We start from the raw sequence: 12,037 nt of genomic DNA, 5'->3' as shown, positions 1-12,037 counted from the left end.
GGTCCAGGGGCCCCCAGACATGGAACCACCCCTGTTCACGTCCGGTGCCACCTTCACCCCGTACCCAATATTAGCGCCCGACTCTTAAGAGTCACCAGGTCAGCACTGCGCCTGGGAGCTCGGGACCAAGGACGCGTCCTGCTGGGACTGGGATGTCGCTGCCCTCCGAGGGCGCCCAGTACTGGCTGACCCAGTGATTAACCGCCTGGTCACAGACAGGCGTCCGCCCTGCGCAGGTTCCGTGATCTCCCGCTCCTAAGGGCATCAAATCCAGCTGACCAGTGGGGCTCCCCAGAAAGGGGGGCCCGGCATCGCAGGCTGGGGGTCTCCTCCATGGCGGGACACGGCTGCCTGGCCTCCAGGGCGCACAGGCGCTCCCCCCGGGGCAGAACGACGTTCCCGAGATGACCTGAAATTGCTCTTTGTGCCCGTTCCTGCGAGAGCGAGTGTGTTGGGAAGATTATTTTCTTATGATAATCAGCCTGCCTGGCTCTCCAAGCCCAGCCGGGCCTCCAGGGACCACGTTTCCGCAGATAACCTTTCCTTCCAGCTGAAGGTGAAGGAAAACCATCCCTTTGTTAAACAATGACTATTAATTGTCGTTCGCTTCCTGGGAGCTTCAGGCTCTTGTCCAGCTGGGTCTGCTTGAGTCCTGGCTGCCTGGGAAGCATCTGGGAGGGTCCTCCATGTGCAGGATGGCCGAGGACAATGGACCGTCCCGACCTCGGCCAGAGGACCACGCAGGATCCTGTGTCCCGGCTGGGGCCCGGGATGGTTGCTGGTGCGCTGGCACTTGCCATGTTGTGTGGAAAACGCCTGCTGTCTTCCAGTCCTGGTGACACAGGCCAGCTCCTGGCGTCAGCTTGCTCTTCTCTGCCACATGTGCCCTGTCTTAACGCCAGTGGCTTCGCCTCGCGTTGGTGGGACCCCCGCCTGCCCTCTCCGTCCGTCTCAGCCCCTTCCTCTTCCTCCAAACAAGACAGACGGCCGTCGGCGCCCACAGACCCCACCAGCGCCCACTCCGCACACCCCCTGGCTTTTCTGTGGGTTGAAACAAGACCCGCACATTTGGACGAAGACTGGGCAGAAGGACAGAAGGAAGAGCCTGCTGATGGGTGGTTTCCACCAGCACATCAAACTCACTCCCAAGGCCCCGGTGGGAGGTCGCAGAGGGCCCGAGAGCAATGGTGGGGAGACCGCAGAGCCCCTCCCTGGGGGGTGGACACGGCATCACCCCTGGGGAATGTCACTCAAAGAGGTTGCTATTTGGCCTGGGGGTCCAAGCCGGTGTCACCTCTGTCCCCAGCCTGGAGAACCAGAAGCTTCCAGGGCACCACGGAGCCGCACGACAGCGATGCTGGAACGGCTGGGACGTGGGGTCCATGCTGAGGCCGAGAGGTCGGGCCGTGAGTCAAGAGCAGAGGGACCAGGTCCGGCAGTGACTCTGGGCAGGCCCCTTCCCATCTACACTGGGGGCCTCCCTGCACCTGGAGCTCCGTCTCCCCCAAGCCCCCCGCCCAGCAAATCCAGGGCTCTCAGTGCTCTCAGGCCAGACACCTGACCCCTGGAGGCCTCTGAGCCCAGCAGACCTGACCCGGCCTTCCTGCCCTCCTGCCCGGTGTCTTGCTGACCGCCACGCTGGACCCTGCGCCTGCCACACTTTGCCCCCTTGGTGACCTTGGGAGGTGTTCCTCTCACTGTGCCCCCCCCGCAGGACAGGCTGATCAGTGGAAAATGCCGTAACAGTGCGGGCCACGAGTATGTCCGTACACAGTCACCTCCTCTTCCATTTACAGATGGAGAAACTGAGGCTCAGGAGCAAAACGAATGGCCAAGACCTGTGAAAGCAGGAGCCCAAGCCGAATTTGGATCCGGGTCTCTGTGACCCCTCCTCACGGGGCGGGTCCTGCCTCAGTGGGGGTGGGAGGGGATGACCGGAGGCCTGGGCAGATGGCACCTCCTGTGTCCCCTTCTGGTAACGGACTCTCTCCTGGAGGAACCCCATGTCCCCCCCTCCCCGTGACTGCCCCAGGCCTGGGCGCTTGACCTTGACCTCAGGGAAGTCCTGGAACCCGAGTGAGAGCGCTGGCCGCTGGGGCATGGAGCTGGGGAAGCGGCGCCCCCCTGACCCGGGATGGAGCCAGAAGAGGAGCAGGCAGAGCTTGTCCCGGTGCCTGAGCGAGGATGCTGGGAGAGGGGACCCGGGCCCCAGGGCCCACACAGCCTCCTGCACAACTCGCCTCCCGTGGGTAAAGGTTAGTGAGGGTGTGTCCCTGAGTCTTGGCAGACGCGCACCTGGCCGACCCTCCACTTCTCCTCTGGTTCTGTTCCCCCCAGCCAGACCGTCTCGTGTGGATTCCCCCGTGTCGCAGCAGGAGCCCTCCCATGACGCGCCCGCAGCCCCAAACCCACGGCGCCAGCTGAAGTCTCATTGGCCCCCAGATGCTCCCCGGACACAGTTAAATCACGAGGAACTCCCAGTGGGACGAGTCGGAGCCGGTCGTCAGATTCCGTGGGGCCGCGCATTAGAAAGTTCCTGTGATGAAGGCTGTCGTGATCCAGGTTTCTCTGCGGCGTGTCCACGTGAAGACACTCAGTCCTCCAGGAGGTCTGCGTGGCCTGAGCTGGACGCGTCCCCGAGGGCGGTTGCTCGGCCCAGGCAGAACTGCTGCAGGCCATGCGAGGGCAGCCAAAGCCCTCTCCACTGGCCACCGGCTGGCCGGGGCCCCCAGGGCAGCGGCCTGTCCCGACCCCCTGGCCAAGCGCCTTCCCTCCCCACCTCCACTCCCCGCTCCGCCTCTTGGCCCTCCTGCCGGCGACATTATTCCCTCTCAGACGCCTTGTTCCGTGCGCCGGGTCCAGGCCAGAGTCCGGGAGAGAGAGCGCGTGTCCTCAGAGATGCAGCTGCAGGGACATAGGTGCTGCGACCTTTGTCTCAGAGAAGCGCTGGGATCCCCTGAATGGATGCCCAATGGCAGACGTGTCCACAAGACAAGGGTCTTCACTCTCTCGAGACCACTGTGGAGCCACCTGCAGCTGTGAGAAGTGACAGCGCTGCCCTCCCCCTGGGCCCCCGGGTGACGCCTCGCACAGCCTGAGTCCATGTCGATGCTGCCCAGACATGCTCCAATGCCCCAGTGCCACCTGCGCTCGTGTGCGTGTGCCTGTGTGCGGACCTGTGAGAGTGTGTGCACATGTGTGCATTGTGTACATGTGTGTGCCTGTGCACGTGTGCATGTGCTCGTGTGTGTGGACCTGTGCAAGTGTGTGCACAGGTGTGCATTGAGTACATGTGTGTGCCCGTGCGTGTGTATACATGTGTGTGCACACATATGCATGCATGTGTGTGTACTTGTGCAAGTATGTGCACTTGTGTGCATTGTGTACATGGGTGTGCCTATGTACATGTGTGTGTGCAGACCTGTGTGAGTGTGTGCACACGTGTGCATTGTGTGTGTGTGTGCCCGTGTGTGCAGTTCTGTGCGACTCCATCTCGTGTGTGGGTTCATGTGGCCACCACCACAGTCAGGACAGTGAGGGGTCCCATCCCAAGGCCCCCCCGTGTTACCCTGTGTGGCGGCTCCCCTCTCACCCCTGGCAGCCCCTACTCTGGTCCCATCCCTGGAGTTCTGTCATCTCAGGAATGCTGCATGAGAGGAACCAAATAGTCTGTGACCTTTGGAGACAGGCTTTCCTCACTCAGCACAGTGCCCTTGTCCGTCCGTGTTGTCATGGGCGTCATCACAATATATTTTGAATTAGGAAAGCAGTCACAGAACATTCTGGGCTGTGAAGCTTCGTCTGGGGGGCTGGTGTCTCTGGGTGGGGGTGCTATCAATCATCCCTTCATGCAGACGTTCTCAGCATAAATCCAACAGGGATCTACATGAAGACGACACACACTGCGTTAAACCTGAGATGCCCTCTGGGCTGCAGGGGGGACCCCACAATCTCCATCCCCCTCATCCACCCAGTCTGCACTCACAACAACTTCCCCTCTGGGCCCCTGGGGGACCCACCGGTCCTGAGTGCCAAAGTGGGCCGGGCACTGGGCCAGAGTGGGGTAACCCTCTAGGAGCGAGCGTTCTGTTGGGGGAGACGCACAAGAAGGCAAGTCAGAAACAGATCTGCGAGTGTGGGGCATTGGAAAGGGACTCTGTGCTGGTCAGCAAGGGCCGTCCTCCAGATGGACGGTCAGGGCAGGCATTGAGGACCAACAACCACCTGAAGGGCCTGGTACAAAATGAACTTGGAGGCCCCTTGCTCTCAGGGCAGGCAGAACCACCAGGGGTGGAACTGAGGTGGTCGCTGTGCGCCTGCGTCATGAGGTCTGAGCAATAAGGAGGCAGCCAAGCCCGGACCCAGGGGAAGAGGATTCAAGGAGAGGGAGCAGCCGGTGCAGGAGACCCGGCCGCCCCGGGGCCCCTGGTCAGACGGTGTGTGGTTTCCTGAGCTGGGGTCTGGGGAGGCACAGGTGGGGAGATGATCAGAGCTGGGGGCCGGGTGCCCCTTCCCTGGGGGGACTCACGCACCAGGAGGGGCCTCACCAAAGGGAGGAGGCCCTCCCCAGCTTCCCTCTTGTCCCCACGGCACCGTCTCCGGCTGACTTCTGATAAACCCACTAACCATTTGTTCTTAACCTTTTCCATTTAGTCCTCTAGAAGCAAAGGGGAATCATCGGATGCAGACATCTGAACCTTCAAGGACTCGTCTCCTCGGCCGCCTTGGACTCAACTAGCAGGACAGGAGCGACAGTCGCTGGAGAAGGTCACCGAGCGGGCCTGCCGCGTAGCGGGATAGGCACAGTTTGATGTTCTAATTATTCCCCTGACCTCAAACGAAGGCTGCAGCTCTGCGAGGAGTGAGCCAGGCCCGACCTGGAGATAAATGTTTCCATCCCTCCTTCGAGCCCCCCTCCCCTCTGCCGGCATCTCTGTGATTAAATCGGGTCCTTGTTCGGGGAGGTGACAACACAGCAAATTAACACTCGCTGCCCCGTCGCCAGCCAGCGCTAAAGGAAGCCCAGGACATGCGGGGCCCTTCACCACCAAGAAGGGAAGGGAGACGACGGGGAAAGTGCAAGACATTATTTAAGGTGACAATTGACTTTCAGAACACAGTGCGCATCTTTCTGGCCATGGAGCCTGGGTGTCAACGCTGCGGATGTTTTGAGTCCAATTCCAGGAAGTGAGGAGCCTCCTGTACTCGGGGCACAGGGTGGGGAGGGGGTTCACGAGGCATCCTGGGAGCTCCAGGGTGACCGATTCGGGTGAAAGAACCAGGGGCGGGGGGCGGGGGGAGGTGGGGCTGAGCTATTCCCTGGGGAACTGCCGCTGCAGGAGTGAGCCCCCCGCCCTGAAGACGTCCAACGATGGGGGACAATCACTCTCCGGGGTTGTGGGCAGCTGTGCCAGGGCCCCTTCCAACCACAGATGCTGTGGTGTTTTGGGTTGTGGTTTTTTGGTTTTATTTTTGGTGAGGAAGACTAGCCCTGAGCTAACACCTGTTGCCAATCCTCCTCTTTTTGCTGAGGAAGATTGGCCCTGAGCTAACATCCATGCCGGTCTTCTTCTACTTTATGTAGGACGCCTGCCACAGCATGGCTTGATGAGCGGTGTGTAGGTCCACGCCCGGGATCCGAACCTGTGAACCCTGGGCTGCCGAAGTGGAGCGCGCAAACTTAACCACTATGCCACTGGGCCGGCCCCTGGATGCTGTGGTTTCTGACACCCAGCTTTTCGTAAAGTCATGTATCAGCCAAGAGAACAGAAACCGGCCAAGCTGCTTAGTGGTGCACGAGCACATACAGCTCCACCACTCAAGAGGCCAGTGTGACCGCCTTCAGGCACAGCTGGAACCAGGGTGGAGGGTAAGTGGCCGCCTTTCCATGGCCCCCATGATCCCCTTGGAGACCCCAGCTGCCCTCGCTGCTCCTGGCACTGTAGACACCGCCCCGTGTGTCATCCTTTCCAGGCCCCCCGCCGTCCATCAGCCCAGGGCTCCTGCCAGGACAGTCCGGTGAGCTTGGAAACGAGGTCCTGGTTCCCAGTGACCAGGAACTAACTCCAAGACAGCAGAGCAAGGAACTGGGGGTCCCGTGTGGCCCCTGACCAGGCTGCCTGCCCCAGAAGGTCCCTGGCTCCCGCTGTCATGTCCTGGACACGTCCTTGCCAGGTGCCCCCAGGCCCCTCCTCTTGGCCATGGGGTCACCGGGCCCCCCTCCCTGACCAGCCCGAGCACTCCCTCTGCTCCCTGGCTGAGCTCTCATTGTCCAGCATCTGCCCAGGGGAGGGGCGGTGATGACTGTCCCCTGTGCACTGCTTGGGCCTGGCCCACCCCGAGACACCCACACAGCCAGAGCCCTGCACCCCCTGGGCTGCAAACCCCTGTGTCAGCTGGGGGCTTTGTAACCACCAGACCCCAGTTAGGGACTTCAGAGCTCAACCCGGTGCCCAGCCCCCTCCCTTCCTCTCCCTGGGGACCCATGAAGTGACGTCGCCAGGGGCCCACACCCCAAGTTCCTGCACCCCCTCACTGTCCTCCCTCCCACCTGCAGCCCTGCGGGGCAGCCAGAGCCCACCTCAGTCAGCAGTCAGCCCGAGACCCCCCGCCAGGTTCCCTCTGCTCTCGGGGCAGCTGGCCTGCCTGCACCCCTGCAGAGACCCCAGCCCCCCCTGTGTGAGATTGTCTGGCGCTCCCACCTCCTGCCCCTCACCTGTCGCCCGCGTTCCTGCTGTGTTTGCTCCTCCTCTTCCTTGTGTTTATTCTCATGAGCCGCCGTAAACGCTTCTCACGATGAGGTGGACGGCAAACACTCCTGATGAAGTTAGACTGTCCCTCCCGGCCTGACCTTCTGTTTCCACGCTGGTCCTGACTCCTGCTGGCGGCCCCCTCCGCCACACGAACCGTGATGTGCGCCTCCCCTCCCCCTGCCCCGAGTGCCATCGCCAAACGCTCTGCTCTCAGCCGTCCCCAGTGTGTCTCCAGCCCTGGAACCCCAAATGCTTGTTGAGGGTCTCACACTGGTGCCCCTCACTGTGGGGAGGAAGGACCACTGGGCCACGCGGGAGGGGCCCCTCTCCATGACACCTGCGTGCCAGGGTCACCAGCAGGGCCTGGTGCTGCCCACATCCAGGCTGCTCCCTGGGTCGGTCCTGGCAGCTCTGGGCAGTGGTGCCCACTCTGTTGTCCGATGCCGTGCTGACCCCGCATCCCCCCTCCTCCCCAAGGTGCCCAGGGGTGAGGAGAACTCTGCGTGGCTAGGGGTCTGGAACCAGAGCAGCATGGCCCCAGGGCGTGACCTCCCCGTGCCCTCCCAGCCTCTGCCCACACAGAGCCCCAAGGAGGGACGGCCGGGCCTCGAGCGAGGGCCCCCACCAAGGGCTGGCTGTGGGACGGATGCAAGTTGGGCTCAGCCCCCACAGGCCAGAAAGAAGACGCAGCTCTGAAAGTGACCACACGTGTCCTGGCACGCTGCCCGTGAGATGGCAAAACCTCCAGGAACCGTCACTGCCCATCCAGTGGCTCCTCCCCCAGTGCTCGGTCCCTCGGCCCCTCTCTGCTGCGACGAGCACCGTGTCGTTACCACCTCGGCCCCTTCTCTTGGATTCTGTTTTGCCCAGAGGTGCTGACCAGCCGGGTCCACGTCTGTTGTGGGTGGAATTGTGTCCCACAAAGACATGTCCACGTCCTAAAGCCCACACCTGTGGACGTGGCCTTATTTGGCAGCAAGGCCTCTGCAGATGCAATTACATAAAATGAGTCTTACTGGACTTGGATGGGCCCCACGACCGGTGTCCTGGTAAGAGGAGAGAGACCTGGACGCACAGACACCAGGAGCAGGCCACGAGGCAGAGACAGAGATGAGGCTGCGGCCACAAGCCAGGACGTCTGGGGCCCCCAGGAGCTGGAGGAGGCGGGAAGGATCCTCCCGCAGAGCCTTGGGAGGGAGCGCGGCCCTGTGACACCTGGATTTAGGACTTCTGCCCCAGAGCCGCCAGAGAATAACTTCCGTGGTTGAAGCTGCCCAGCTGCGGCACCTCGTGGCGGCCCCGAGGAAATGCCCGGGTGAGCCAGCCGTGGTAGGGCTGGCAGAGAAAGCGTCGACCTGCGTGTGTTAGCTCCCTGCACAGCCCGTGGTCCCCACCCCAGCCCCTGCTCCTGAGGGGCCTCCTCCAGAACTAATCTGGGGCGGAACAGCCCCGCCTTGGCAACGGCCCCATCGGTGCAACTGTCTTCCCTCAATAAGGGGTGACACTGCTGATTCAGGGAACCGCCAGACCAAGCCGACCCGAAGAGCGGGGCTCTGTGTGCCCGCCAACCCCGAGGGAGGCGGCATCGGCCGGGCGTCGTGCTGGGCGAGGCAGGCGGTCCTGGCACCAGAAGCAGCCAGCGGGCGGCAGAGCCTGTTTCTGACCCTCCCTCTGGGATTAGGAGCCGGAGCAGGGCAGCCCCACTTCTCCTGCAGACGGCAGGGACCCCCACAGGCAGTGTATCCCCTGTGGAGAGGGTGGGTCTGCCTCAGGGCGGGGCACCCACGTCTGCGGGGGCCGCTCACGTCCCCACGGCGTGTCCTGGGGGCAGGACCTTCTGGGACTGAGGACAGTCCCCAACCGATGGCCTGACCCCTGATTCCACAAAAGGATGTCCAGGGAGAGAGGGGTGACGTTGTTTTGAGTGAGTGCTAAGGAGGAAATGGGACCCAGAACTTCCCGGGACAAGGAGGGGACCAGGACGCCGAGGAGAAGGCTGAGGCCTGGAAGAAGGAGCCGCGAGGTCCAAGGGCAACATCATTCCTGCTCTCTTCTTGAGTCACAGACAGGCGGCCACCTGTCCCCACCAGGACGGCTCAGCCCCAGCCCCACCCCTTAACGGGGTGACAACTGACCTGCAGTGGACTGTCGTCTGCAGAGCCCGGCCAGGAAGGGCCTGATCAGACGCGGCCCCTGCTACCCGGGCCCTCCTGCCCTCGCCCCACTGGTCCCACTCACGGCCCGTTCTGTATTTCAATTTTTCGTTTATGGCAAGAGAGGTGCCATCGTGGGCTCACCCCAGGTCTGAGAACCAGTGCTGTCCCCGTGGCGGCGAGCACGTCACGAGGCACAGAGAGGAGCCCCTCCAGCACCTGTCTGCTGAGAAGCCCACGACGCGCCAAGCACCTCCCCAGGTTCGGGGCAGAGCAGAGAGGAAGGGAGGCGTCCTTCCTGGGGTCCAGTCTGGTGCCAACAGGGCAGCCGCTGCAGGGGGTGTGGATCTGCAAGTGAAGATGAGGGGAGCAGGGGCCTCCCCTCCCAGGTAAGTGGGGGCAGAGGGAGCTGGAGCTGACGTGGGAGCCGAGGGGGCGAGGCTGGGAGCCCGGGACAGAGGGGACAGTGCGGTGAGGGCTGAGGAAGGTCCAGGCGGAGGAGGGCCTTGGCCAGATGCGTGCCGGGCCTGGTTGGAGGTCGGCTGCTCAGGTCGAGGATCAGCTGGGAGGTGACCCAAAGATGCCGAGGGAGATGCGGACACCCGGTGGCCACGGTGCAGTCAGGCTGCTGCCACGTATGTCAACCCCCAGGGGCGTCTGGTCACCGTGAACCAGAGCAGAGGTCACGTTTCCTCCTGGCTGCTGGCCAGAGCCCACGCCCACGTCCTGCTGCTCAGTGGACACAGGAAGGAGCAGACCGGCCTCTGGCAACAGCTGGGTTATGTCGACAGGAGAGCGAGGCAGGCGGCTTGAGGGAGCAGGGCGGGCACCCGTCACTCCTGCAGGGAAACGTCAATGTCCTGGGCTCGGGGACCTGCCTGAGCCACAAAGGGAAAGTGACAGGACTGTCCCCTCTCTGAGCCGCAGCTCCGAGTCCAGCACTCAGAGGACAGATGACCGCTCATCTCACCCTGGAAATGAAGTGACTGCGTCACTGTAGCATCAGGCTCCCACGGACCCTGCGTTTTGTTCCTGAGATCAATCAATGTTCAAGTCCCCTGGAGACACAGCCGTAGGTGACACGATGGCCCAGGGCCCCGCGAGGGAAACAGAGGCACGTCGTCCAGGGAGATGAAACCGGAGGTGCAGGGAGGGGGGGTATCCCATACGGAAGGGCCAGTGCGAGGGGACATCGGGGGACCCAGGGGTCTCCTGGCACCTCCCTAGTGGCCTGGCACTGCCTGCCTCCCGGGGACGGAGTGGTCTGTGCTCTCGTGGCCTCTGCTGCTCGCTGGCTCCGGCAGGGCTTTTCCAGGGACGGCCTCAGAACCCACAGTCCTCCCGTATGCCGTGAGGCCCCACCGCCTCCCGTCATCTGCGGGTCTATTGTGACCGCCACCCCATTGTGTGGATGGAAGGACGAGGCCCAGGGATGGTCACCAAGGCTGTTTTTGCTCTGTTTTCCATTCCCACCTGGTGGACTTTGCAGGCACCAAGAGGGCTGGTGCTGGGATTGCCGTGTGGTCACTGTTGACACTCCTGTCGCCCCACCCCGGACTGCGCGCAGAGGCCGGAACACTCACCCCTGACCCCTGCTGGGCGCTGTGGGGATGGACGGATGGTGCCCCGATTCCTGTGGCGCTGGCTCCCAGCCTCAGTCTCCCCGCTGGGCAACTGGGGTAAGCACCTCCCCAAGGGGCCACTGTGAGGGTGGAGGGGCTGGAGGGCCACACGTCCACCGGCACAGTGGCCTGGCCCTCCCTGGGTGGCGGACAGACCTTGCGTCATCTTCAACAGAGGGTGACTCGGCACCTTCTTGATCCCCTGACCTCTGACTTGGGGCTGACTGCCCATCATGGACACCTCTGGCCACTGCCACCTCCTCTCTCTCCCTGTGTCCTGCCTGGTGGAGAGGCGTCCACCATGGTGGTGCAGCGACCAGGGGCCCTGGGACAGAGACAGCCTAGGGACCTCAGGCTCTGAGCAGTGGGACCAGCAGCCGTGCCACCCCTCACCTCAGGGCTCTCCCACCACCTTCAGCTGGGGGCCCCACCCCGCCTCACCCCGTGCCTGTTAAGCACCGCCCCTCAGCTTTGCCTGTCCGGTGGCCCTGAGTCTGATCCTCTCCCCCGGGACGGCTTGGCTCCGTCAGCTCTGACAGAATCTCCTCGATGCCTGGGAAACAGGAAAAGCCCAGGACAGTGGCCACGTGTGACGCTGGCTGGAGAAGCAGGACCCAGCACAGCAGAGGGGGTGTCCAAGGGCCTTGGGGAGACGGGGAACTCAGAGCACCAGGTGCAAATTCAGCTGTTTTCCCCGTGAGGCCCCAGGAATGGGTGTGGGGGGGTGAGAGATACCCTCATCCCTGAGGTTCAAGCAGCCAGGGAAACCACCAGCCCCTGGGGGCCCTGGGGAGGGTCTGGCTCCAGCGTCGGGGCCGTGGGGTCCCCGCCGTGGCCCAGGGCAGCCACTTGGAGGTGAGAAACGCCACTCGGCTGGCTGTGTCGTTCTGCTGGGAAACAGGGCAGTGGTGGTCTGGCTGCGGGGTCTCCTGCTTAATCCTAAAGGGGCAGGAGAGGGGAGCAGGGGCATGAAGAACAGATAGAGGGGCAGACAGGGAGCGATCACCCAGGGCTGGATAGAACTGCCCAGATCGGTCATCACGTTGACGCCACAGAGGAGACACCGGGGGTCAGCCTCCTGGGGCCTCTTGACTAAGCAGCACACACTGAGGGGCTGAAACACAGACATCTGTTCTTCAGTCCACGGCCGGAAGTCCAGGGTCAAGATGTCGCCAGCCATGCTCCCCCAGAGGCTCTGGGGGGATTCTCCTGCTCCTTCCAGCTCTGGTGGCCGCTTCACCCCAACCTCTGCTCTGTGGTCTCATGGCCCCTCCCCTTCTTACAAGGACCTTTGTGACGGCATCTAGGGCCCATCTGGACAATCCAGGAGAGCCTCCCAGCTCTACGTCCTTGGCTCACATCTGCACGGACACTTCTTCCTTACAGCGCCCCGTTCACGGGGTCCAGGGATCAGGACGTGGGCATCTTTGGGGGCCATTTTCAACCTACCATGTACTCCAATTAAAAGACAGGGCTTATGAGACTGGATAACAGGCAAACAGGCACCACC

Source organism: Diceros bicornis, chromosome 27 (assembly GCF_020826845.1).
Source record: "Diceros bicornis minor isolate mBicDic1 chromosome 27, mDicBic1.mat.cur, whole genome shotgun sequence".
NCBI lineage: Eukaryota > Metazoa > Chordata > Mammalia > Perissodactyla > Rhinocerotidae > Diceros > Diceros bicornis.
Note: the sequence above shows the minus strand (reverse complement) of the source record.